The sequence below is a fragment of the Leiobunum rupestre genome, chromosome 7 (assembly GCF_980474605.1).
Source record: "Leiobunum rupestre chromosome 7, qqLeiRupe1.1.hap1, whole genome shotgun sequence".
Lineage (NCBI taxonomy): Eukaryota > Metazoa > Arthropoda > Arachnida > Opiliones > Sclerosomatidae > Leiobunum > Leiobunum rupestre.
The window spans coordinates 12,496,415-12,513,142 of NC_143390.1; the positions used below are offsets into that span (position 1 = coordinate 12,496,415).

A 16,728-nucleotide genomic window follows, 5' to 3' on the forward strand; every position below is an offset into this window, starting at 1 on the left:
ATCGAAAATGGGGCTATATAAGCGGAGTGGGCCCCTAGCGAGTGTGTCGATTCTTCGGAATCTGACATTTACTAAAATTGGAACGATACAGAGAAGATTAGCATGGCCCCTGCGCAAGGATGACACGCAAAATCGTGAAGCGTTCCAAATTTTTTCGTCGCCCCCTACTTGGTTAAATTTCGTATTAGGGAAACGACGGGATTATTAATTTTTTACTCGTTAGATATTATTTAAATTTAAGATGATATTAAAACCAGCGTGGTAAGAAAGAAACCGTTTAAAAAATATTGGGCGAAAAACGCGCGCGATTGAGAGTTTTCTTAATTTCCGAGGTCATATAGGGTAAAGTGACTAAATCGAAAATGGGGCTATATAAGCGGAGTGGGGCTATATAAGCGGAGTGGGCCCCTAGCGAGTGTGTCGATTCTTCGGAATCTGACATTTACTAAAATTGGAACGATACAGAGAAGATTAGCATGGCCCCTGCGCAAGGATGACACGCAAAATCGTGAAGCGTTCCAAATTTTTTCGTCGCCCCCTACTTGGTTAAATTTCGTATTAGGGAAACGACGGGATTATTAATTTTTTACTCGTTAGATATTATTTAAATTTAAGATGATAATAAAACCAGCGTGGTAAGAAAGAAACCGTTTAAAAAATATTGGGCGAAAAACGCGCGCGATTGAGAGTTTTCTTAATTTCCGAGGTCATATAGGGTAAAGTGACTAAATCGAAAATGGGGCTATATAAGCGGAGTGGGCCCCTAGCGAGTGTGTCGATTCTTCGGAATCTGACATTTACTAAAATTGGAACGATACAGAGAAGATTAGCATGGCCCCTGCGCAAGGATGACACTCAAAATCGTGAAGCGTTCCAAATTTTTTCGTCGCCCCCTACTTGGTTAAATTTCGTATTAGGGAAACGACGGGATTATTAATTTTTTACTTATTAGATATTATTTAAATTTAAGATGATATTAAAACCAACGTGGTAAGAAAGAAACCGTTTAAAAAATATTGGGCGAAAAACGCGCGCGATTGAGAGTTTTCTTAATTTCCGAGGTCATAAAGGGTAAAGTGACTAAATCGAAAATGGGGCTATATAAGCGGAGTGGGCCCCTAGCGAGTGTGTCGATTCTTCGGAATCTGACATTTACTAAAATTGGAACGATACAGAGAAGATTAGCATGGCCCCTGCGCAAGGATGACACGCAAAATCGTGAAGCGTTCCAAATTTTTTCGTCGCCCCCTACTTGGTTAAATTTCGTATTAGGGAAACGACGGGATTATTAATTTTTTACTCGTTAGATATTATTTAAATTTAAGATGATATTAAAACCAGCGTGGTAAGAAAGAAACCGTTTAAAAAATATTGGGCGAAAAACGCGCGCGATTGAGAGTTTTCTTAATTTCCGAGGTCATATAGGGTAAAGTGACTAAATCGAAAATGGGGCTATATAAGCGGAGTGGGCCCCTAGCGAGTGTGTCGATTCTTCGGAATCTGACATTTACTAAAATTGGAACGATACAGAGAAGATTAGCATGGCCCCTGCGCAAGGATGACACGCAAAATCGTGAAGCGTTCCAAATTTTTTCGTCGCCCCCTACTTGGTTAAATTTCGTATTAGGGAAACGACGGGATTATTAATTTTTTACTTATTAGATATTATTTAAATTTAAGATGATAATAAAACCAGCGTGGTAAGAAAGAAACCGTTTAAAAAATATTGGGCGAAAAACGCGCGCGATTGAGAGTTTTCTTAATTTCCGAGGTCATATAGGGTAAAGTGACTAAATCGAAAATAGGGCTATATAAGCGGAGTGGGCCCCTAGCGAGTGTGTCGATTCTTCGGAATCTGACATTTACTAAAATTGGAACGATACAGAGAAGATTAGCATGGCCCCTGCGCAAGGATGACACGCAAAATCGTGAAGCGTTCCAAATCTTTTCGTCGCCCCCTACTTGGTTAAATTTCGTATTAGGGAAACGACGGGATTATTAATTTTTTACTCGTTAGATATTATTTAAATTTAAGATGATATTAAAACCAACGTGGTAAGAAAGAAACCGTTTAAAAAATATTGGGCGAAAAACGCGCGCGATTGAGAGTTTTCTTAATTTCCGAGGTCATAAAGGGTAAAGTGACTAAATCGAAAATGGGGCTATATAAGCGGAGTGGGCCCCTAGCGAGTGTGTCGATTCTTCGGAATCTGACATTTACTAAAATTGGAACGATACAGAGAAGATTAGCATGGCCCCTGCGCAAGGATGACACGCAAAATCGTGAAGCGTTCCAAATTTTTTCGTCGCCCCCTACTTGGTTAAATTTCGTATTAGGGAAACGACGGGATTATTAATTTTTTACTCGTTAGATATTATTTAAATTTAAGATGATATTAAAACCAGCGTGGTAAGAAAGAAACCGTTTAAAAAATATTGGGCGAAAAACGCGCGCGATTGAGAGTTTTCTTAATTTCCGAGGTCATATAGGGTAAAGTGACTAAATCGAAAATGGGGCTATATAAGCGGAGTGGGCCCCTAGCGAGTGTGTCGATTCTTCGGAATCTGACATTTACTAAAATTGGAACGATACAGAGAAGATTAGCATGGCCCCTGCGCAAGGATGACACGCAAAATCGTGAAGCGTTCCAAATTTTTTCGTCGCCCCCTACTTGGTTAAATTTCGTATTAGGGAAACGACGGGATTATTAATTTTTTACTCGTTAGATATTATTTAAATTTAAGATGATATTAAAACCAGCGTGGTAAGAAAGAAACCGTTTAAAAAATATTGGGCGAAAAACGCGCGCGATTGAGAGTTTTCTTAATTTCCGAGGTCATATAGGGTAAAGTGACTAAATCGAAAATGGGGCTATATAAGCGGAGTGGGCCCCTAGCGAGTGTGTCGATTCTTCGGAATCTGACATTTACTAAAATTGGAACGATACAGAGAAGATTAGCATGGCCCCTGCGCAAGGATGACACGCAAAATCGTGAAGCGTTCCAAATTTTTTCGTCGCCCCCTACTTGGTTAAATTTCGTATTAGGGAAACGACGGGATTATTAATTTTTTACTCGTTAGATATTATTTAAATTTAAGATGATATTAAAACCAGCGTGGTAAGAAAGAAACCGTTTAAAAAATATTGGGCGAAAAACGCGCGCGATTGAGAGTTTTCTTAATTTCCGAGGTCATATAGGGTAAAGTAACTAAATCGAAAATGGGGCTATATAAGCGGAGTGGGCCCCTAGCGAGTGTGTCGATTCTTCGGAATCTGACATTTACTAAAATTGGAACGATACAGAGAAGATTAGCATGGCCCCTGCGCAAGGATGACACGCAAAATCGTGAAGCGTTCCAAATTTTTTCGTCGCCCCCTACTTGGTTAAATTTCGTATTAGGGAAACGACGGGATTATTAATTTTTTACTCGTTAGATATTATTTAAATTTAAGATGATATTAAAACCAGCGTGGTAAGAAAGAAACCGTTTAAAAAATATTGGGCGAAAAACGCGCGCGATTGAGAGTTTTCTTAATTTCCGAGGTCATATAGGGTAAAGTGACTAAATCGAAAATGGGGCTATATAAGCGGAGTGGGCCCCTAGCGAGTGTGTCGATTCTTCGGAATCTGACATTTACTAAAATTGGAACGATACAGAGAAGATTAGCATGGCCCCTGCGCAAGGATGACACGCAAAATCGTGAAGCGTTCCAAATTTTTTCGTCGCCCCCTACTTGGTTAAATTTCGTATTAGGGAAACGACGGGATTATTAATTTTTTACTCGTTAGATATTATTTAAATTTAAGATGATATTAAAACCAGCGTGGTAAGAAAGAAACCGTTTAAAAAATATTGGGCGAAAAACGCGCGCGATTGAGAGTTTTCTTAATTTCCGAGGTCATATAGGGTAAAGTGACTAAATCGAAAATGGGGCTATATAAGCGGAGTGGGCCCCTAGCGAGTGTGTCGATTCTTCGGAATCTGACATTTACTAAAATTGGAACGATACAGAGAAGATTAGCATGGCCCCTGCGCAAGGATGACACGCAAAATCGTGAAGCGTTCCAAATTTTTTCGTCGCCCCCTACTTGGTTAAATTTCGTATTAGGGAAACGACGGGATTATTAATTTTTTACTCGTTAGATATTATTTAAATTTAAGATGATAATAAAACCAGCGTGGTAAGAAAGAAACCGTTTAAAAAATATTGGGCGAAAAACGCGCGCGATTGAGAGTTTTCTTAATTTCCGAGGTCATATAGGGTAAAGTGACTAAATCGAAAATGGGGCTATATAAGCGGAGTGGGCCCCTAGCGAGTGTGTCGATTCTTCGGAATCTGACATTTACTAAAATTGGAACGATACAGAGAAGATTAGCATGGCCCCTGCGCAAGGATGACACGCAAAATCGTGAAGCGTTCCAAATCTTTTCGTCGCCCCCTACTTGGTTAAATTTCGTATTAGGGAAACGACGGGATTATTAATTTTTTACTCGTTAGATATTATTTAAATTTAAGATGATATTAAAACCAACGTGGTAAGAAAGAAACCGTTTAAAAAATATTGGGCGAAAAACGCGCGCGATTGAGAGTTTTCTTAATTTCCGAGGTCATAAAGGGTAAAGTGACTAAATCGAAAATGGGGCTATATAAGCGGAGTGGGCCCCTAGCGAGTGTGTCGATTCTTCGGAATCTGACATTTACTAAAATTGGAACGATACAGAGAAGATTAGCATGGCCCCTGCGCAAGGATGACACGCAAAATCGTGAAGCGTTCCAAATTTTTTCGTCGCCCCCTACTTGGTTAAATTTCGTATTAGGGAAACGACGGGATTATTAATTTTTTACTCGTTAGATATTATTTAAATTTAAGATGATATTAAAACCAGCGTGGTAAGAAAGAAACAGTTTAAAAAATATTGGGCGAAAAACGCGCGCGATTGAGAGTTTTCTTAATTTCCGAGGTCATATAGGGTAAAGTGACTAAATCGAAAATGGGGCTATATAAGCGGAGTGGGCCCCTAGCGAGTGTGTCGATTCTTCGGAATCTGACATTTACTAAAATTGGAACGATACAGAGAAGATTAGCATGGCCCCTGCGCAAGGATGACACGCAAAATCGTGAAGCGTTCCAAATTTTTTCGTCGCCCCCTACTTGGTTAAATTTCGTATTAGGGAAACGACGGGATTATTAATTTTTTACTCGTTAGATATTATTTAAATTTAAGATGATAATAAAACCAGCGTGGTAAGAAAGAAACCGTTTAAAAAATATTGGGCGAAAAACGCGCGCGATTGAGAGTTTTCTTAATTTCCGAGGTCATATAGGGTAAAGTGACTAAATCGAAAATGGGGCTATATAAGCGGAGTGGGCCCCTAGCGAGTGTGTCGATTCTTCGGAATCTGACATTTACTAAAATTGGAACGATACAGAGAAGATTAGCATGGCCCCTGCGCAAGGATGACACGCAAAATCGTGAAGCGTTCCAAATCTTTTCGTCGCCCCCTACTTGGTTAAATTTCGTATTAGGGAAACGACGGGATTATTAATTTTTTACTCGTTAGATATTATTTAAATTTAAGATGATATTAAAACCAACGTGGTAAGAAAGAAACCGTTTAAAAAATATTGGGCGAAAAACGCGCGCGATTGAGAGTTTTCTTAATTTCCGAGGTCATAAAGGGTAAAGTGACTAAATCGAAAATGGGGCTATATAAGCTTAGTGGGCCCCTAGCGAGTGTGTCGATTCTTCGGAATCTGACATTTACTAAAATTGGAACGATACAGAGAAGATTAGCATGGCCCCTGCGCAAGGATGACACCCAAAATCGTGAAGCGTTCCAAATTTTTTCGTCGCCCCCTACTTGGTTAAATTTCGTATTAGGGAAACGACGGGATTATTAATTTTTTACTCGTTAGATATTATTTAAATTTAAGATGATATTAAAACCAGCGTGGTAAGAAAGAAACCGTTTAAAAAATATAAGGCGAAAAACGCGCGCGATTGAGAGTTTTCTTAATTTCCGAGGTCATATAGGGTAAAGTGACTAAATCGAAAATGGGGCTATATAAGCGGAGTGGGCCCCTAGCGAGTGTGTCGATTCTTCGGAATCTGACATTTACTAAAATTGGAACGATACAGAGAAGATTAGCATGGCCCCTGCGCAAGGATGACACGCAAAATCGTGAAGCGTTCCAAATTTTTTCGTCGCCCCCTACTTGGTTAAATTTCGTATTAGGGAAACGACGGGATTATTAATTTTTTACTCGTTAGATATTATTTAAATTTAAGATGATAATAAAACCAGCGTGGTAAGAAAGAAACCGTTTAAAAAATATTGGGCGAAAAACGCGCGCGATTGAGAGTTTTCTTAATTTCCGAGGTCATATAGGGTAAAGTGACTAAATCGAAAATGGGGCTATATAAGCGGAGTGGGCCCCTAGCGAGTGTGTCGATTCTTCGGAATCTGACATTTACTAAAATTGGAACGATACAGAGAAGATTAGCATGGCCCCTGCGCAAGGATGACACGCAAAATCGTGAAGCGTTCCAAATCTTTTCGTCGCCCCCTACTTGGTTAAATTTCGTATTAGGGAAACGACGGGATTATTAATTTTTTACTCGTTAGATATTATTTAAATTTAAGATGATATTAAAACCAACGTGGTAAGAAAGAAACCGTTTAAAAAATATTGGGCGAAAAACGCGCGCGATTGAGAGTTTTCTTAATTTCCGAGGTCATAAAGGGTAAAGTGACTAAATCGAAAATGGGGCTATATAAGCTTAGTGGGCCCCTAGCGAGTGTGTCGATTCTTCGGAATCTGACATTTACTAAAATTGGAACGATACAGAGAAGATTAGCATGGCCCCTGCGCAAGGATGACACCCAAAATCGTGAAGCGTTCCAAATTTTTTCGTCGCCCCCTACTTGGTTAAATTTCGTATTAGGGAAACGACGGGATTATTAATTTTTTACTCGTTAGATATTATTTAAATTTAAGATGATATTAAAACCAGCGTGGTAAGAAAGAAACCGTTTAAAAAATATAAGGCGAAAAACGCGCGCGATTGAGAGTTTTCTTAATTTCCGAGGTCATATAGGGTAAAGTGACTAAATCGAAAATGGGGCTATATAAGCGGAGTGGGCCCCTAGCGAGTGTGTCGATTCTTCGGAATCTGACATTTACTAAAATTGGAACGATACAGAGAAGATTAGCATGGCCCCTGCGCAAGGATGACACGCAAAATCGTGAAGCGTTCCAAATTTTTTCGTCGCCCCCTACTTGGTTAAATTTCGTATTAGGGAAACGACGGGATTATTAATTTTTTACTCGTTAGATATTATTTAAATTTAAGATGATAATAAAACCAGCGTGGTAAGAAAGAAACCGTTTAAAAAATATTGGGCGAAAAACGCGCGCGATTGAGAGTTTTCTTAATTTCCGAGGTCATATAGGGTAAAGTGACTAAATCGAAAATGGGGCTATATAAGCGGAGTGGGCCCCTAGCGAGTGTGTCGATTCTTCGGAATCTGACATTTACTAAAATTGGAACGATACAGAGAAGATTAGCATGGCCCCTGCGCAAGGATGACACGCAAAATCGTGAAGCGTTCCAAATCTTTTCGTCGCCCCCTACTTGGTTAAATTTCGTATTAGGGAAACGACGGGATTATTAATTTTTTACTCGTTAGATATTATTTAAATTTAAGATGATATTAAAACCAACGTGGTAAGAAAGAAACCGTTTAAAAAATATTGGGCGAAAAACGCGCGCGATTGAGAGTTTTCTTAATTTCCGAGGTCATAAAGGGTAAAGTGACTAAATCGAAAATGGGGCTATATAAGCGGAGTGGGCCCCTAGCGAGTGTGTCGATTCTTCGGAATCTGACATTTACTAAAATTGGAACGATACAGAGAAGATTAGCATGGCCCCTGCGCAAGGATGACACGCAAAATCGTGAAGCGTTCCAAATTTTTTCGTCGCCCCCTACTTGGTTAAATTTCGTATTAGGGAAACGACGGGATTATTAATTTTTTACTCGTTAGATATTATTTAAATTTAAGATGATATTAAAACCAGCGTGGTAAGAAAGAAACCGTTTAAAAAATATTGGGCGAAAAACGCGCGCGATTGAGAGTTTTCTTAATTTCCGAGGTCATATAGGGTAAAGTGACTAAATCGAAAATGGGGCTATATAAGCGGAGTGGGCCCCTAGCGAGTGTGTCGATTCTTCGGAATCTGACATTTACTAAAATTGGAACGATACAGAGAAGATTAGCATGGCCCCTGCGCAAGGATGACACGCAAAATCGTGAAGCGTTCCAAATTTTTTCGTCGCCCCCTACTTGGTTAAATTTCGTATTAGGGAAACGACGGGATTATTAATTTTTTACTCGTTAGATATTATTTAAATTTAAGATGATAATAAAACCAGCGTGGTAAGAAAGAAACCGTTTAAAAAATATTGGGCGAAAAACGCGCGCGATTGAGAGTTTTCTTAATTTCCGAGGTCATATAGGGTAAAGTGACTAAATCGAAAATGGGGCTATATAAGCGGAGTGGGCCCCTAGCGAGTGTGTCGATTCTTCGGAATCTGACATTTACTAAAATTGGAACGATACAGAGAAGATTAGCATGGCCCCTGCGCAAGGATGACACGCAAAATCGTGAAGCGTTCCAAATCTTTTCGTCGCCCCCTACTTGGTTAAATTTCGTATTAGGGAAACGACGGGATTATTAATTTTTTACTCGTTAGATATTATTTAAATTTAAGATGATATTAAAACCAACGTGGTAAGAAAGAAACCGTTTAAAAAATATTGGGCGAAAAACGCGCGCGATTGAGAGTTTTCTTAATTTCCGAGGTCATAAAGGGTAAAGTGACTAAATCGAAAATGGGGCTATATAAGCTTAGTGGGCCCCTAGCGAGTGTGTCGATTCTTCGGAATCTGACATTTACTAAAATTGGAACGATACAGAGAAGATTAGCATGGCCCCTGCGCAAGGATGACACGCAAAATCGTGAAGCGTTCCAAATTTTTTCGTCGCCCCCTACTTGGTTAAATTTCGTATTAGGGAAACGACGGGATTATTAATTTTTTACTCGTTAGATATTATTTAAATTTAAGATGATATTAAAACCAGCGTGGTAAGAAAGAAACCGTTTAAAAAATATAAGGCGAAAAACGCGCGCGATTGAGAGTTTTCTTAATTTCCGAGGTCATATAGGGTAAAGTGACTAAATCGAAAATGGGGCTATATAAGCGGAGTGGGCCCCTAGCGAGTGTGTCGATTCTTCGGAATCTGACATTTACTAAAATTGGAACGATACAGAGAAGATTAGCATGGCCCCTGCGCAAGGATGACACGCAAAATCGTGAAGCGTTCCAAATTTTTTCGTCGCCCCCTACTTGGTTAAATTTCGTATTAGGGAAACGACGGGATTATTAATTTTTTACTCGTTAGATATTATTTAAATTTAAGATGATAATAAAACCAGCGTGGTAAGAAAGAAACCGTTTAAAAAATATTGGGCGAAAAACGCGCGCGATTGAGAGTTTTCTTAATTTCCGAGGTCATATAGGGTAAAGTGACTAAATCGAAAATGGGGCTATATAAGCGGAGTGGGCCCCTAGCGAGTGTGTCGATTCTTCGGAATCTGACATTTACTAAAATTGGAACGATACAGAGAAGATTAGCATGGCCCCTGCGCAAGGATGACACGCAAAATCGTGAAGCGTTCCAAATCTTTTCGTCGCCACCTACTTGGTTAAATTTCGTATTAGGGAAACGACGGGATTATTAATTTTTTACTCGTTAGATATTATTTAAATTTAAGATGATATTAAAACCAACGTGGTAAGAAAGAAACCGTTTAAAAAATATTGGGCGAAAAACGCGCGCGATTGAGAGTTTTCTTAATTTCCGAGGTCATAAAGGGTAAAGTGACTAAATCGAAAATGGGGCTATATAAGCGGAGTGGGCCCCTAGCGAGTGTGTCGATTCTTCGGAATCTGACATTTACTAAAATTGGAACGATACAGAGAAGATTAGCATGGCCCCTGCGCAAGGATGACACGCAAAATCGTGAAGCGTTCCAAATCTTTTCGTCGCCCCCTACTTGGTTAAATTTCGTATTAGGGAAACGACGGGATTATTAATTTTTTACTCGTTAGATATTATTTAAATTTAAGATGATATTAAAACCAACGTGGTAAGAAAGAAACCGTTTAAAAAATATTGGGCGAAAAACGCGCGCGATTGAGAGTTTTCTTAATTTCCGAGGTCATAAAGGGTAAAGTGACTAAATCGAAAATGGGGCTATATAAGCGGAGTGGGCCCCTAGCGAGTGTGTCGATTCTTCGGAATCTGACATTTACTAAAATTGGAACGATACAGAGAAGATTAGCATGGCCCCTGCGCAAGGATGACACGCAAAATCGTGAAGCGTTCCAAATCTTTTCGTCGCCCCCTACTTGGTTAAATTTCGTATTAGGGAAACGACGGGATTATTAATTTTTTACTCGTTAGATATTATTTAAATTTAAGATGATATTAAAACCAACGTGGTAAGAAAGAAACCGTTTAAAAAATATTGGGCGAAAAACGCGCGCGATTGAGAGTTTTCTTAATTTCCGAGGTCATAAAGGGTAAAGTGACTAAATCGAAAATGGGGCTATATAAGCGGAGTGGGCCCCTAGCGAGTGTGTCGATTCTTCGGAATCTGACATTTACTAAAATTGGAACGATACAGAGAAGATTAGCATGGCCCCTGCGCAAGGATGACACGCAAAATCGTGAAGCGTTCCAAATTTTTTCGTCGCCCCCTACTTGGTTAAATTTCGTATTAGGGAAACGACGGGATTATTAATTTTTTACTCGTTAGATATTATTTAAATTTAAGATGATATTAAAACCAGCGTGGTAAGAAAGAAACCGTTTAAAAAATATTGGGCGAAAAACGCGCGCGATTGAGAGTTTTCTTAATTTCCGAGGTCATATAGGGTAAAGTGACTAAATCGAAAATGGGGCTATATAAGCGGAGTGGGCCCCTAGCGAGTGTGTCGATTCTTCGGAATCTGACATTTACTAAAATTGGAACGATACAGAGAAGATTAGCATGGCCCCTGCGCAAGGATGACACGCAAAATCGTGAAGCGTTCCAAATTTTTTCGTCGCCCCCTACTTGGTTAAATTTCGTATTAGGGAAACGACGGGATTATTAATTTTTTACTCGTTAGATATTATTTAAATTTAAGATGATAATAAAACCAGCGTGGTAAGAAAGAAACCGTTTAAAAAATATTGGGCGAAAAACGCGCGCGATTGAGAGTTTTCTTAATTTCCGAGGTCATATAGGGTAAAGTGACAAAATCGAAAATGGGGCTATATAAGCGGAGTGGGCCCCTAGCGAGTGTGTCGATTCTTCGGAATCTGACATTTACTAAAATTGGAACGATACAGAGAAGATTAGCATGGCCCCTGCGCAAGGATGACACGCAAAATCGTGAAGCGTTCCAAATCTTTTCGTCGCCCCCTACTTGGTTAAATTTCGTATTAGGGAAACGACGGGATTATTAATTTTTTACTCGTTAGATATTATTTAAATTTAAGATGATATTAAAACCAACGTGGTAAGAAAGAAACCGTTTAAAAAATATTGGGCGAAAAACGCGCGCGATTGAGAGTTTTCTTAATTTCCGAGGTCATAAAGGGTAAAGTGACTAAATCGAAAATGGGGCTATATAAGCGGAGTGGGCCCCTAGCGAGTGTGTCGATTCTTCTTAATCTGACATTTACTAAAATTGGAACGATACAGAGAAGATTAGCATGGCCCCTGCGCAAGGATGACACGCAAAATCGTGAAGCGTTCCAAATTTTTTCGTCGCCCCCTACTTGGTTAAATTTCGTATTAGGGAAACGACGGGATTATTAATTTTTTACTCGTTAGATATTATTTAAATTTAAGATGATATTAAAACCAGCGTGGTAAGAAAGAAACCGTTTAAAAAATATTGGGCGAAAAACGCGCGCGATTGAGAGTTTTCTTAATTTCCGAGGTCATATAGGGTAAAGTGACTAAATCGAAAAAGGGGCTATATAAGCGGAGTGGGCCCCTAGCGAGTGTGTCGATTCTTCGGAATCTGACATTTACTAAAATTGGAACGATACAGAGAAGATTAGCATGGCCCCTGCGCAAGGATGACACGCAAAATCGTGAAGCGTTCCAAATTTTTTCGTCGCCCCCTACTTGGTTAAATTTCGTATTAGGGAAACGACGGGATTATTAATTTTTTACTCGCTAGATATTATTTAAATTTAAGATGATATTAAAACCAGCGTGGTAAGAAAGAAACCGTTTAAAAAATATTGGGCGAAAAACGCGCGCGATTGAGAGTTTTCTTAATTTCCGAGGTCATATAGGGTAAAGTGACTAAATCGAAAATGGGGCTATATAAGCGGAGTGGGCCCCTAGCGAGTGTGTCGATTCTTCGGAATCTGACATTTACTAAAATTGGAACGATACAGAGAAGATTAGCATGGCCCCTGCGCAAGGATGACACGCAAAATCGTGAAGCGTTCCAAATTTTTTCGTCGCCCCCTACTTGGTTAAATTTCGTATTAGGGAAACGACGGGATTATTAATTTTTTACTCGTTAGATATTATTTAAATTTAAGATGATATTAAAACCAACGTGGTAAGAAAGAAACCGTTTAAAAAATATTGGGCGAAAAACGCGCGCGATTGAGAGTTTTCTTAATTTCCGAGGTCATAAAGGGTAAAGTGACTAAATCGAAAATGGGGCTATATAAGCGGAGTGGGCCCCTAGCGAGTGTATCGATTCTTCGGAATCTGACATTTACTAAAATTGGAACGATACAGAGAAGATTAGCATGGCCCCTGCGCAAGGATGACACGCAAAATCGTGAAGCGTTCCAAATTTTTTCGTCGCCCCCTACTTGGTTAAATTTCGTATTAGGGAAACGACGGGATTATTAATTTTTTACTCGTTAGATATTATTTAAATTTAAGATGATATTAAAACCAGCGTGGTAAGAAAGAAACCGTTTAAAAAATATTGGGCGAAAAACGCGCGCGATTGAGAGTTTTCTTAATTTCCGAGGTCATATAGGGTAAAGTGACTAAATCGAAAATGGGGCTATATAAGCGGAGTGGGCCCCTAGCGAGTGTGTCGATTCTTCGGAATCTGACATTTACTAAAATTGGAACGATACAGAGAAGATTAGCATGGCCCCTGCGCAAGGATGACACGCAAAATCGTGAAGCGTTCCAAATTTTTTCGTCGCCCCCTACTTGGTTAAATTTCGTATTAGGGAAACGACGGGATTATTAATTTTTTACTCGTTAGATATTATTTAAATTTAAGATGATATTAAAACCAACGTGGTAAGAAAGAAACCGTTTAAAAAATATTGGGCGAAAAACGCGCGCGATTGAGAGTTTTCTTAATTTCCGAGGTCATAAAGGGTAAAGTGACTAAATCGAAAATGGGGCTATATAAGCGGAGTGGGCCCCTAGCGAGTGTGTCGATTCTTCGGAATCTGACATTTACTAAAATTGGAACGATACAGAGAAGATTAGCATGGCCCCTGCGCAAGGATGACACGCAAAATCGTGAAGCGTTCCAAATTTTTTCGTCGCCCCCTACTTGGTTAAATTTCGTATTAGGGAAACGACGGGATTATTAATTTTTTACTCGTTAGATATTATTTAAATTTAAGATGATATTAAAACCAGCGTGGTAAGAAAGAAACCGTTTAAAAAATATTGGGCGAAAAACGCGCGCGATTGAGAGTTTTCTTAATTTCCGAGGTCATATAGGGTAAAGTGACTAAATCGAAAATGGGGCTATATAAGCGGAGTGGGCCCCTAGCGAGTGTGTCGATTCTTCGGAATCTGACATTTACTAAAATTGGAACGATACAGAGAAGATTAGCATGGCCCCTGCGCAAGGATGACACGCAAAATCGTGAAGCGTTCCAAATCTTTTCGTCGCCCCCTACTTGGTTAAATTTCGTATTAGGGAAACGACGGGATTATTAATTTTTTACTCGTTAGATATTATTTAAATTTAAGATGATATTAAAACCAACGTGGTAAGAAAGAAACCGTTTAAAAAATATTGGGCGAAAAACGCGCGCGATTGAGAGTTTTCTTAATTTCCGAGGTCATAAAGGGTAAAGTGACTAAATCGAAAATGGGGCTATATAAGCGGAGTGGGCCCCTAGCGAGTGTGTCGATTCTTCGGAATCTGACATTTACTAAAATTGGAACGATACAGAGAAGATTAGCATGGCCCCTGCGCAAGGATGACACGCAAAATCGTGAAGCGTTCCAAATTTTTTCGTCGCCCCCTACTTGGTTAAATTTCGTATTAGGGAAACGACGGGATTATTAATTTTTTACTCGTTAGATATTATTTAAATTTAAGATGATATTAAAACCAGCGTGGTAAGAAAGAAACCGTTTAAAAAATATTGGGCGAAAAACGCGCGCGATTGAGAGTTTTCTTAATTTCCGAGGTCATATAGGGTAAAGTGACTAAATCGAAAATGGGGCTATATAAGCGGAGTGGGCCCCTAGCGAGTGTGTCGATTCTTCGGAATCTGACATTTACTAAAATTGGAACGATACAGAGAAGATTAGCATGGCCCCTGCGCAAGGATGACACGCAAAATCGTGAAGCGTTCCAAATTTTTTCGTCGCCCCCTACTTGGTTAAATTTCGTATTAGGGAAACGACGGGATTATTAATTTTTTACTCGTTAGATATTATTTAAATTTAAGATGATATTAAAACCAGCGTGGTAAGAAAGAAACCGTTTAAAAAATATTGGGCGAAAAACGCGCGCGATTGAGAGTTTTCCTAATTTACGAGGTCATATAGGGTAAAGTGACTAAATCGAAAAAGGGGCTATATAAGCGGAGTGGGCCCCTAGCGAGTGTGTCGATTCTTCGGAATCTGACATTTACTAAAATTGGAACGATACAGAGAAGATTAGCATGGCCCCTGCGCAAGGATGACACGCAAAATCGTGAAGCGTTCCAAATTTTTTCGTCGCCCCCTACTTGGTTAAATTTCGTATTAGGGAAACGACGGGATTATTAATTTTTTACTCGTTAGATATTATTTAAATTTAAGATGATATTAAAACCAGCGTGGTAAGAAAGAAACCGTTTAAAAAATATTGGGCGAAAAACGCGCGCGATTGAGAGTTTTCTTAATTTACGAGGTCATATAGGGTAAAGTGACTAAATCGAAAATGGGGCTATATAAGCGGAGTGGGCCCCTAGCGAGTGTGTCGATTCTTCGGAATCTGACATTTACTAAAATTGGAACGATACAGAGAAGATTAGCATGGCCCCTGCGCAAGGATGACCCGCAAAATCGTGAAGCGTTCCAAATTTTTTCGTCGCCCCCTACTTGGTTAAATTTCGTATTAGGGAAACGACGGGATTATTAATTTTTTACTCGTTAGATATTATTTAAATTTAAGATGATATTAAAACCAGCGTGGTAAGAAAGAAACCGTTTAAAAAATATTGGGCGAAAAACGCGCGCGATTGAGAGTTTTCTTAATTTCCGAGGTCATATAGGGTAAAGTGACTAAATCGAAAATGGGGCTATATAAGCGGAGTGGGCCCCTAGCGAGTGTGTCGATTCTTCGGAATCTGACATTTACTAAAATTGGAACGATACAGAGAAGATTAGCATGGCCCCTGCGCAAGGATGACACGCAAAATCGTGAAGCGTTCCAAATTTTTTCGTCGCCCCCTACTTGGTTAAATTTCGTATTAGGGAAACGACGGGATTATTAATTTTTTACTCGTTAGATATTATTTAAATTTAAGATGATATTAAAACCAGCGTGGTAAGAAAGAAACCGTTTAAAAAATATTGGGCGAAAAACGCGCGCGATTGAGAGTTTTCTTAATTTCCGAGGTCATATAGGGTAAAGTGACTAAATCGAAAATGGGGCTATATAAGCGGAGTGGGCCCCTAGCGAGTGTGTCGATTCTTCGGAATCTGACATTTACTAAAATTGGAACGATACAGAGAAGATTAGCATGGCCCCTGCGCAAGGATGACACGCAAAATCGTGAAGCGTTCCAAATTTTTTCGTCGCCCCCTACTTGGTTAAATTTCGTATTAGGGAAACGACGGGATTATTAATTTTTTACTCGTTAGATATTATTTAAATTTAAGATGATATTAAAACCAGCGTGGTAAGAAAGAAACCGTTTAAAAAATATTGGGCGAAAAACGCGCGCGATTGAGAGTTTTCTTAATTTCCGAGGTCATATAGGGTAAAGTGACTAAATCGAAAAAGGGGCTATATAAGCGGAGTGGGCCCCTAGCGAGTGTGTCGATTCTTCGGAATCTGACATTTACTAAAATTGGAACGATACAGAGAAGATTAGCATGGCCCCTGCGCAATGATGACACGCAAAATCGTGAAGCGTTCCAAATTTTTTCGTCGCCCCCTACTTGGTTAAATTTCGTATTAGGGAAACGACGGGATTATTAATTTTTTACTCGTTAGATATTATTTAAATTTAAGATGATATTAAAACCAGCGTGGTAAGAAAGAAACCGTTTAAAAAATATTGGGCGAAAAACGCGCGCGATTGAGAGTTTTCTTAATTTCCGAGGTCATATAGGGTAAAGTGACTAAATCGAAAATGGGGCTATATAAGCG

At 39.3% G+C, this 16,728-nt stretch overlaps 47 non-coding genes across 47 annotated transcripts; all 47 read left to right on the forward strand.

Moving 5' to 3' along the window:
- The first annotated feature begins 45 nt into the window (after positions 1–45).
- On the forward strand, positions 46–154 carry LOC149934569 (U6 spliceosomal RNA). Its single transcript, XR_016472444.1, has one exon. It is a non-coding gene; the product is annotated as a U6 spliceosomal RNA (small nuclear RNA).
- Positions 155–419: 265 nt separating this feature from the next.
- LOC149934570 (U6 spliceosomal RNA) lies at positions 420–528 on the forward strand. The gene has a single exon (XR_016472445.1). It is a non-coding gene; the product is annotated as a U6 spliceosomal RNA (small nuclear RNA).
- A 246-nt stretch (positions 529–774) lies between these two features.
- On the forward strand, positions 775–883 carry LOC149934571 (U6 spliceosomal RNA). The gene has a single exon (XR_016472646.1). It is a non-coding gene; the product is annotated as a U6 spliceosomal RNA (small nuclear RNA).
- Positions 884–1,129: 246 nt separating this feature from the next.
- Positions 1,130–1,238, forward strand: LOC149934572 (U6 spliceosomal RNA). The gene has a single exon (XR_016472446.1). It is a non-coding gene; the product is annotated as a U6 spliceosomal RNA (small nuclear RNA).
- A 246-nt stretch (positions 1,239–1,484) lies between these two features.
- Positions 1,485–1,593, forward strand: LOC149934573 (U6 spliceosomal RNA). The gene has a single exon (XR_016472447.1). It is a non-coding gene; the product is annotated as a U6 spliceosomal RNA (small nuclear RNA).
- A 246-nt stretch (positions 1,594–1,839) lies between these two features.
- On the forward strand, positions 1,840–1,948 carry LOC149934574 (U6 spliceosomal RNA). The gene has a single exon (XR_016472670.1). It is a non-coding gene; the product is annotated as a U6 spliceosomal RNA (small nuclear RNA).
- A 246-nt stretch (positions 1,949–2,194) lies between these two features.
- Positions 2,195–2,303, forward strand: LOC149934575 (U6 spliceosomal RNA). Its single transcript, XR_016472448.1, has one exon. It is a non-coding gene; the product is annotated as a U6 spliceosomal RNA (small nuclear RNA).
- Positions 2,304–2,549: 246 nt separating this feature from the next.
- On the forward strand, positions 2,550–2,658 carry LOC149934576 (U6 spliceosomal RNA). The gene has a single exon (XR_016472449.1). It is a non-coding gene; the product is annotated as a U6 spliceosomal RNA (small nuclear RNA).
- A 246-nt stretch (positions 2,659–2,904) lies between these two features.
- On the forward strand, positions 2,905–3,013 carry LOC149934577 (U6 spliceosomal RNA). Its single transcript, XR_016472450.1, has one exon. It is a non-coding gene; the product is annotated as a U6 spliceosomal RNA (small nuclear RNA).
- Positions 3,014–3,259: 246 nt separating this feature from the next.
- LOC149934578 (U6 spliceosomal RNA) lies at positions 3,260–3,368 on the forward strand. Its single transcript, XR_016472451.1, has one exon. It is a non-coding gene; the product is annotated as a U6 spliceosomal RNA (small nuclear RNA).
- A 246-nt stretch (positions 3,369–3,614) lies between these two features.
- LOC149934579 (U6 spliceosomal RNA) lies at positions 3,615–3,723 on the forward strand. The gene has a single exon (XR_016472452.1). It is a non-coding gene; the product is annotated as a U6 spliceosomal RNA (small nuclear RNA).
- A 246-nt stretch (positions 3,724–3,969) lies between these two features.
- On the forward strand, positions 3,970–4,078 carry LOC149934580 (U6 spliceosomal RNA). Its single transcript, XR_016472453.1, has one exon. It is a non-coding gene; the product is annotated as a U6 spliceosomal RNA (small nuclear RNA).
- Positions 4,079–4,324: 246 nt separating this feature from the next.
- On the forward strand, positions 4,325–4,433 carry LOC149934581 (U6 spliceosomal RNA). Its single transcript, XR_016472671.1, has one exon. It is a non-coding gene; the product is annotated as a U6 spliceosomal RNA (small nuclear RNA).
- Positions 4,434–4,679: 246 nt separating this feature from the next.
- On the forward strand, positions 4,680–4,788 carry LOC149934582 (U6 spliceosomal RNA). Its single transcript, XR_016472454.1, has one exon. It is a non-coding gene; the product is annotated as a U6 spliceosomal RNA (small nuclear RNA).
- A 246-nt stretch (positions 4,789–5,034) lies between these two features.
- Positions 5,035–5,143, forward strand: LOC149934583 (U6 spliceosomal RNA). Its single transcript, XR_016472455.1, has one exon. It is a non-coding gene; the product is annotated as a U6 spliceosomal RNA (small nuclear RNA).
- Positions 5,144–5,389: 246 nt separating this feature from the next.
- On the forward strand, positions 5,390–5,498 carry LOC149934584 (U6 spliceosomal RNA). Its single transcript, XR_016472672.1, has one exon. It is a non-coding gene; the product is annotated as a U6 spliceosomal RNA (small nuclear RNA).
- A 246-nt stretch (positions 5,499–5,744) lies between these two features.
- Positions 5,745–5,853, forward strand: LOC149934585 (U6 spliceosomal RNA). Its single transcript, XR_016472655.1, has one exon. It is a non-coding gene; the product is annotated as a U6 spliceosomal RNA (small nuclear RNA).
- Positions 5,854–6,099: 246 nt separating this feature from the next.
- LOC149934586 (U6 spliceosomal RNA) lies at positions 6,100–6,208 on the forward strand. Its single transcript, XR_016472456.1, has one exon. It is a non-coding gene; the product is annotated as a U6 spliceosomal RNA (small nuclear RNA).
- A 246-nt stretch (positions 6,209–6,454) lies between these two features.
- On the forward strand, positions 6,455–6,563 carry LOC149934587 (U6 spliceosomal RNA). The gene has a single exon (XR_016472673.1). It is a non-coding gene; the product is annotated as a U6 spliceosomal RNA (small nuclear RNA).
- Positions 6,564–6,809: 246 nt separating this feature from the next.
- Positions 6,810–6,918, forward strand: LOC149934588 (U6 spliceosomal RNA). Its single transcript, XR_016472656.1, has one exon. It is a non-coding gene; the product is annotated as a U6 spliceosomal RNA (small nuclear RNA).
- Positions 6,919–7,164: 246 nt separating this feature from the next.
- On the forward strand, positions 7,165–7,273 carry LOC149934589 (U6 spliceosomal RNA). The gene has a single exon (XR_016472457.1). It is a non-coding gene; the product is annotated as a U6 spliceosomal RNA (small nuclear RNA).
- Positions 7,274–7,519: 246 nt separating this feature from the next.
- On the forward strand, positions 7,520–7,628 carry LOC149934590 (U6 spliceosomal RNA). Its single transcript, XR_016472675.1, has one exon. It is a non-coding gene; the product is annotated as a U6 spliceosomal RNA (small nuclear RNA).
- A 246-nt stretch (positions 7,629–7,874) lies between these two features.
- On the forward strand, positions 7,875–7,983 carry LOC149934591 (U6 spliceosomal RNA). Its single transcript, XR_016472458.1, has one exon. It is a non-coding gene; the product is annotated as a U6 spliceosomal RNA (small nuclear RNA).
- Positions 7,984–8,229: 246 nt separating this feature from the next.
- LOC149934592 (U6 spliceosomal RNA) lies at positions 8,230–8,338 on the forward strand. The gene has a single exon (XR_016472459.1). It is a non-coding gene; the product is annotated as a U6 spliceosomal RNA (small nuclear RNA).
- Positions 8,339–8,584: 246 nt separating this feature from the next.
- On the forward strand, positions 8,585–8,693 carry LOC149934593 (U6 spliceosomal RNA). The gene has a single exon (XR_016472676.1). It is a non-coding gene; the product is annotated as a U6 spliceosomal RNA (small nuclear RNA).
- Positions 8,694–8,939: 246 nt separating this feature from the next.
- Positions 8,940–9,048, forward strand: LOC149934594 (U6 spliceosomal RNA). The gene has a single exon (XR_016472460.1). It is a non-coding gene; the product is annotated as a U6 spliceosomal RNA (small nuclear RNA).
- Positions 9,049–9,294: 246 nt separating this feature from the next.
- LOC149934595 (U6 spliceosomal RNA) lies at positions 9,295–9,403 on the forward strand. The gene has a single exon (XR_016472461.1). It is a non-coding gene; the product is annotated as a U6 spliceosomal RNA (small nuclear RNA).
- A 246-nt stretch (positions 9,404–9,649) lies between these two features.
- LOC149934596 (U6 spliceosomal RNA) lies at positions 9,650–9,758 on the forward strand. Its single transcript, XR_016472677.1, has one exon. It is a non-coding gene; the product is annotated as a U6 spliceosomal RNA (small nuclear RNA).
- A 246-nt stretch (positions 9,759–10,004) lies between these two features.
- On the forward strand, positions 10,005–10,113 carry LOC149934597 (U6 spliceosomal RNA). Its single transcript, XR_016472678.1, has one exon. It is a non-coding gene; the product is annotated as a U6 spliceosomal RNA (small nuclear RNA).
- A 246-nt stretch (positions 10,114–10,359) lies between these two features.
- On the forward strand, positions 10,360–10,468 carry LOC149934598 (U6 spliceosomal RNA). Its single transcript, XR_016472679.1, has one exon. It is a non-coding gene; the product is annotated as a U6 spliceosomal RNA (small nuclear RNA).
- Positions 10,469–10,714: 246 nt separating this feature from the next.
- LOC149934599 (U6 spliceosomal RNA) lies at positions 10,715–10,823 on the forward strand. Its single transcript, XR_016472462.1, has one exon. It is a non-coding gene; the product is annotated as a U6 spliceosomal RNA (small nuclear RNA).
- A 246-nt stretch (positions 10,824–11,069) lies between these two features.
- LOC149934600 (U6 spliceosomal RNA) lies at positions 11,070–11,178 on the forward strand. Its single transcript, XR_016472464.1, has one exon. It is a non-coding gene; the product is annotated as a U6 spliceosomal RNA (small nuclear RNA).
- A 246-nt stretch (positions 11,179–11,424) lies between these two features.
- Positions 11,425–11,533, forward strand: LOC149934601 (U6 spliceosomal RNA). Its single transcript, XR_016472680.1, has one exon. It is a non-coding gene; the product is annotated as a U6 spliceosomal RNA (small nuclear RNA).
- Positions 11,534–11,779: 246 nt separating this feature from the next.
- LOC149934602 (U6 spliceosomal RNA) lies at positions 11,780–11,888 on the forward strand. The gene has a single exon (XR_016472643.1). It is a non-coding gene; the product is annotated as a U6 spliceosomal RNA (small nuclear RNA).
- A 246-nt stretch (positions 11,889–12,134) lies between these two features.
- Positions 12,135–12,243, forward strand: LOC149934603 (U6 spliceosomal RNA). Its single transcript, XR_016472465.1, has one exon. It is a non-coding gene; the product is annotated as a U6 spliceosomal RNA (small nuclear RNA).
- Positions 12,244–12,489: 246 nt separating this feature from the next.
- On the forward strand, positions 12,490–12,598 carry LOC149934604 (U6 spliceosomal RNA). Its single transcript, XR_016472466.1, has one exon. It is a non-coding gene; the product is annotated as a U6 spliceosomal RNA (small nuclear RNA).
- A 246-nt stretch (positions 12,599–12,844) lies between these two features.
- On the forward strand, positions 12,845–12,953 carry LOC149934605 (U6 spliceosomal RNA). Its single transcript, XR_016472694.1, has one exon. It is a non-coding gene; the product is annotated as a U6 spliceosomal RNA (small nuclear RNA).
- A 246-nt stretch (positions 12,954–13,199) lies between these two features.
- On the forward strand, positions 13,200–13,308 carry LOC149934606 (U6 spliceosomal RNA). Its single transcript, XR_016472467.1, has one exon. It is a non-coding gene; the product is annotated as a U6 spliceosomal RNA (small nuclear RNA).
- A 246-nt stretch (positions 13,309–13,554) lies between these two features.
- On the forward strand, positions 13,555–13,663 carry LOC149934607 (U6 spliceosomal RNA). Its single transcript, XR_016472468.1, has one exon. It is a non-coding gene; the product is annotated as a U6 spliceosomal RNA (small nuclear RNA).
- A 246-nt stretch (positions 13,664–13,909) lies between these two features.
- LOC149934608 (U6 spliceosomal RNA) lies at positions 13,910–14,018 on the forward strand. Its single transcript, XR_016472681.1, has one exon. It is a non-coding gene; the product is annotated as a U6 spliceosomal RNA (small nuclear RNA).
- A 246-nt stretch (positions 14,019–14,264) lies between these two features.
- LOC149934609 (U6 spliceosomal RNA) lies at positions 14,265–14,373 on the forward strand. Its single transcript, XR_016472469.1, has one exon. It is a non-coding gene; the product is annotated as a U6 spliceosomal RNA (small nuclear RNA).
- A 246-nt stretch (positions 14,374–14,619) lies between these two features.
- On the forward strand, positions 14,620–14,728 carry LOC149934610 (U6 spliceosomal RNA). Its single transcript, XR_016472470.1, has one exon. It is a non-coding gene; the product is annotated as a U6 spliceosomal RNA (small nuclear RNA).
- Positions 14,729–14,974: 246 nt separating this feature from the next.
- On the forward strand, positions 14,975–15,083 carry LOC149934611 (U6 spliceosomal RNA). Its single transcript, XR_016472471.1, has one exon. It is a non-coding gene; the product is annotated as a U6 spliceosomal RNA (small nuclear RNA).
- Positions 15,084–15,329: 246 nt separating this feature from the next.
- LOC149934612 (U6 spliceosomal RNA) lies at positions 15,330–15,438 on the forward strand. Its single transcript, XR_016472660.1, has one exon. It is a non-coding gene; the product is annotated as a U6 spliceosomal RNA (small nuclear RNA).
- A 246-nt stretch (positions 15,439–15,684) lies between these two features.
- LOC149934613 (U6 spliceosomal RNA) lies at positions 15,685–15,793 on the forward strand. Its single transcript, XR_016472472.1, has one exon. It is a non-coding gene; the product is annotated as a U6 spliceosomal RNA (small nuclear RNA).
- Positions 15,794–16,039: 246 nt separating this feature from the next.
- On the forward strand, positions 16,040–16,148 carry LOC149934614 (U6 spliceosomal RNA). The gene has a single exon (XR_016472473.1). It is a non-coding gene; the product is annotated as a U6 spliceosomal RNA (small nuclear RNA).
- Positions 16,149–16,394: 246 nt separating this feature from the next.
- LOC149934615 (U6 spliceosomal RNA) lies at positions 16,395–16,503 on the forward strand. The gene has a single exon (XR_016472695.1). It is a non-coding gene; the product is annotated as a U6 spliceosomal RNA (small nuclear RNA).
- The last annotated feature ends 225 nt before the right edge of the window (positions 16,504–16,728 follow it).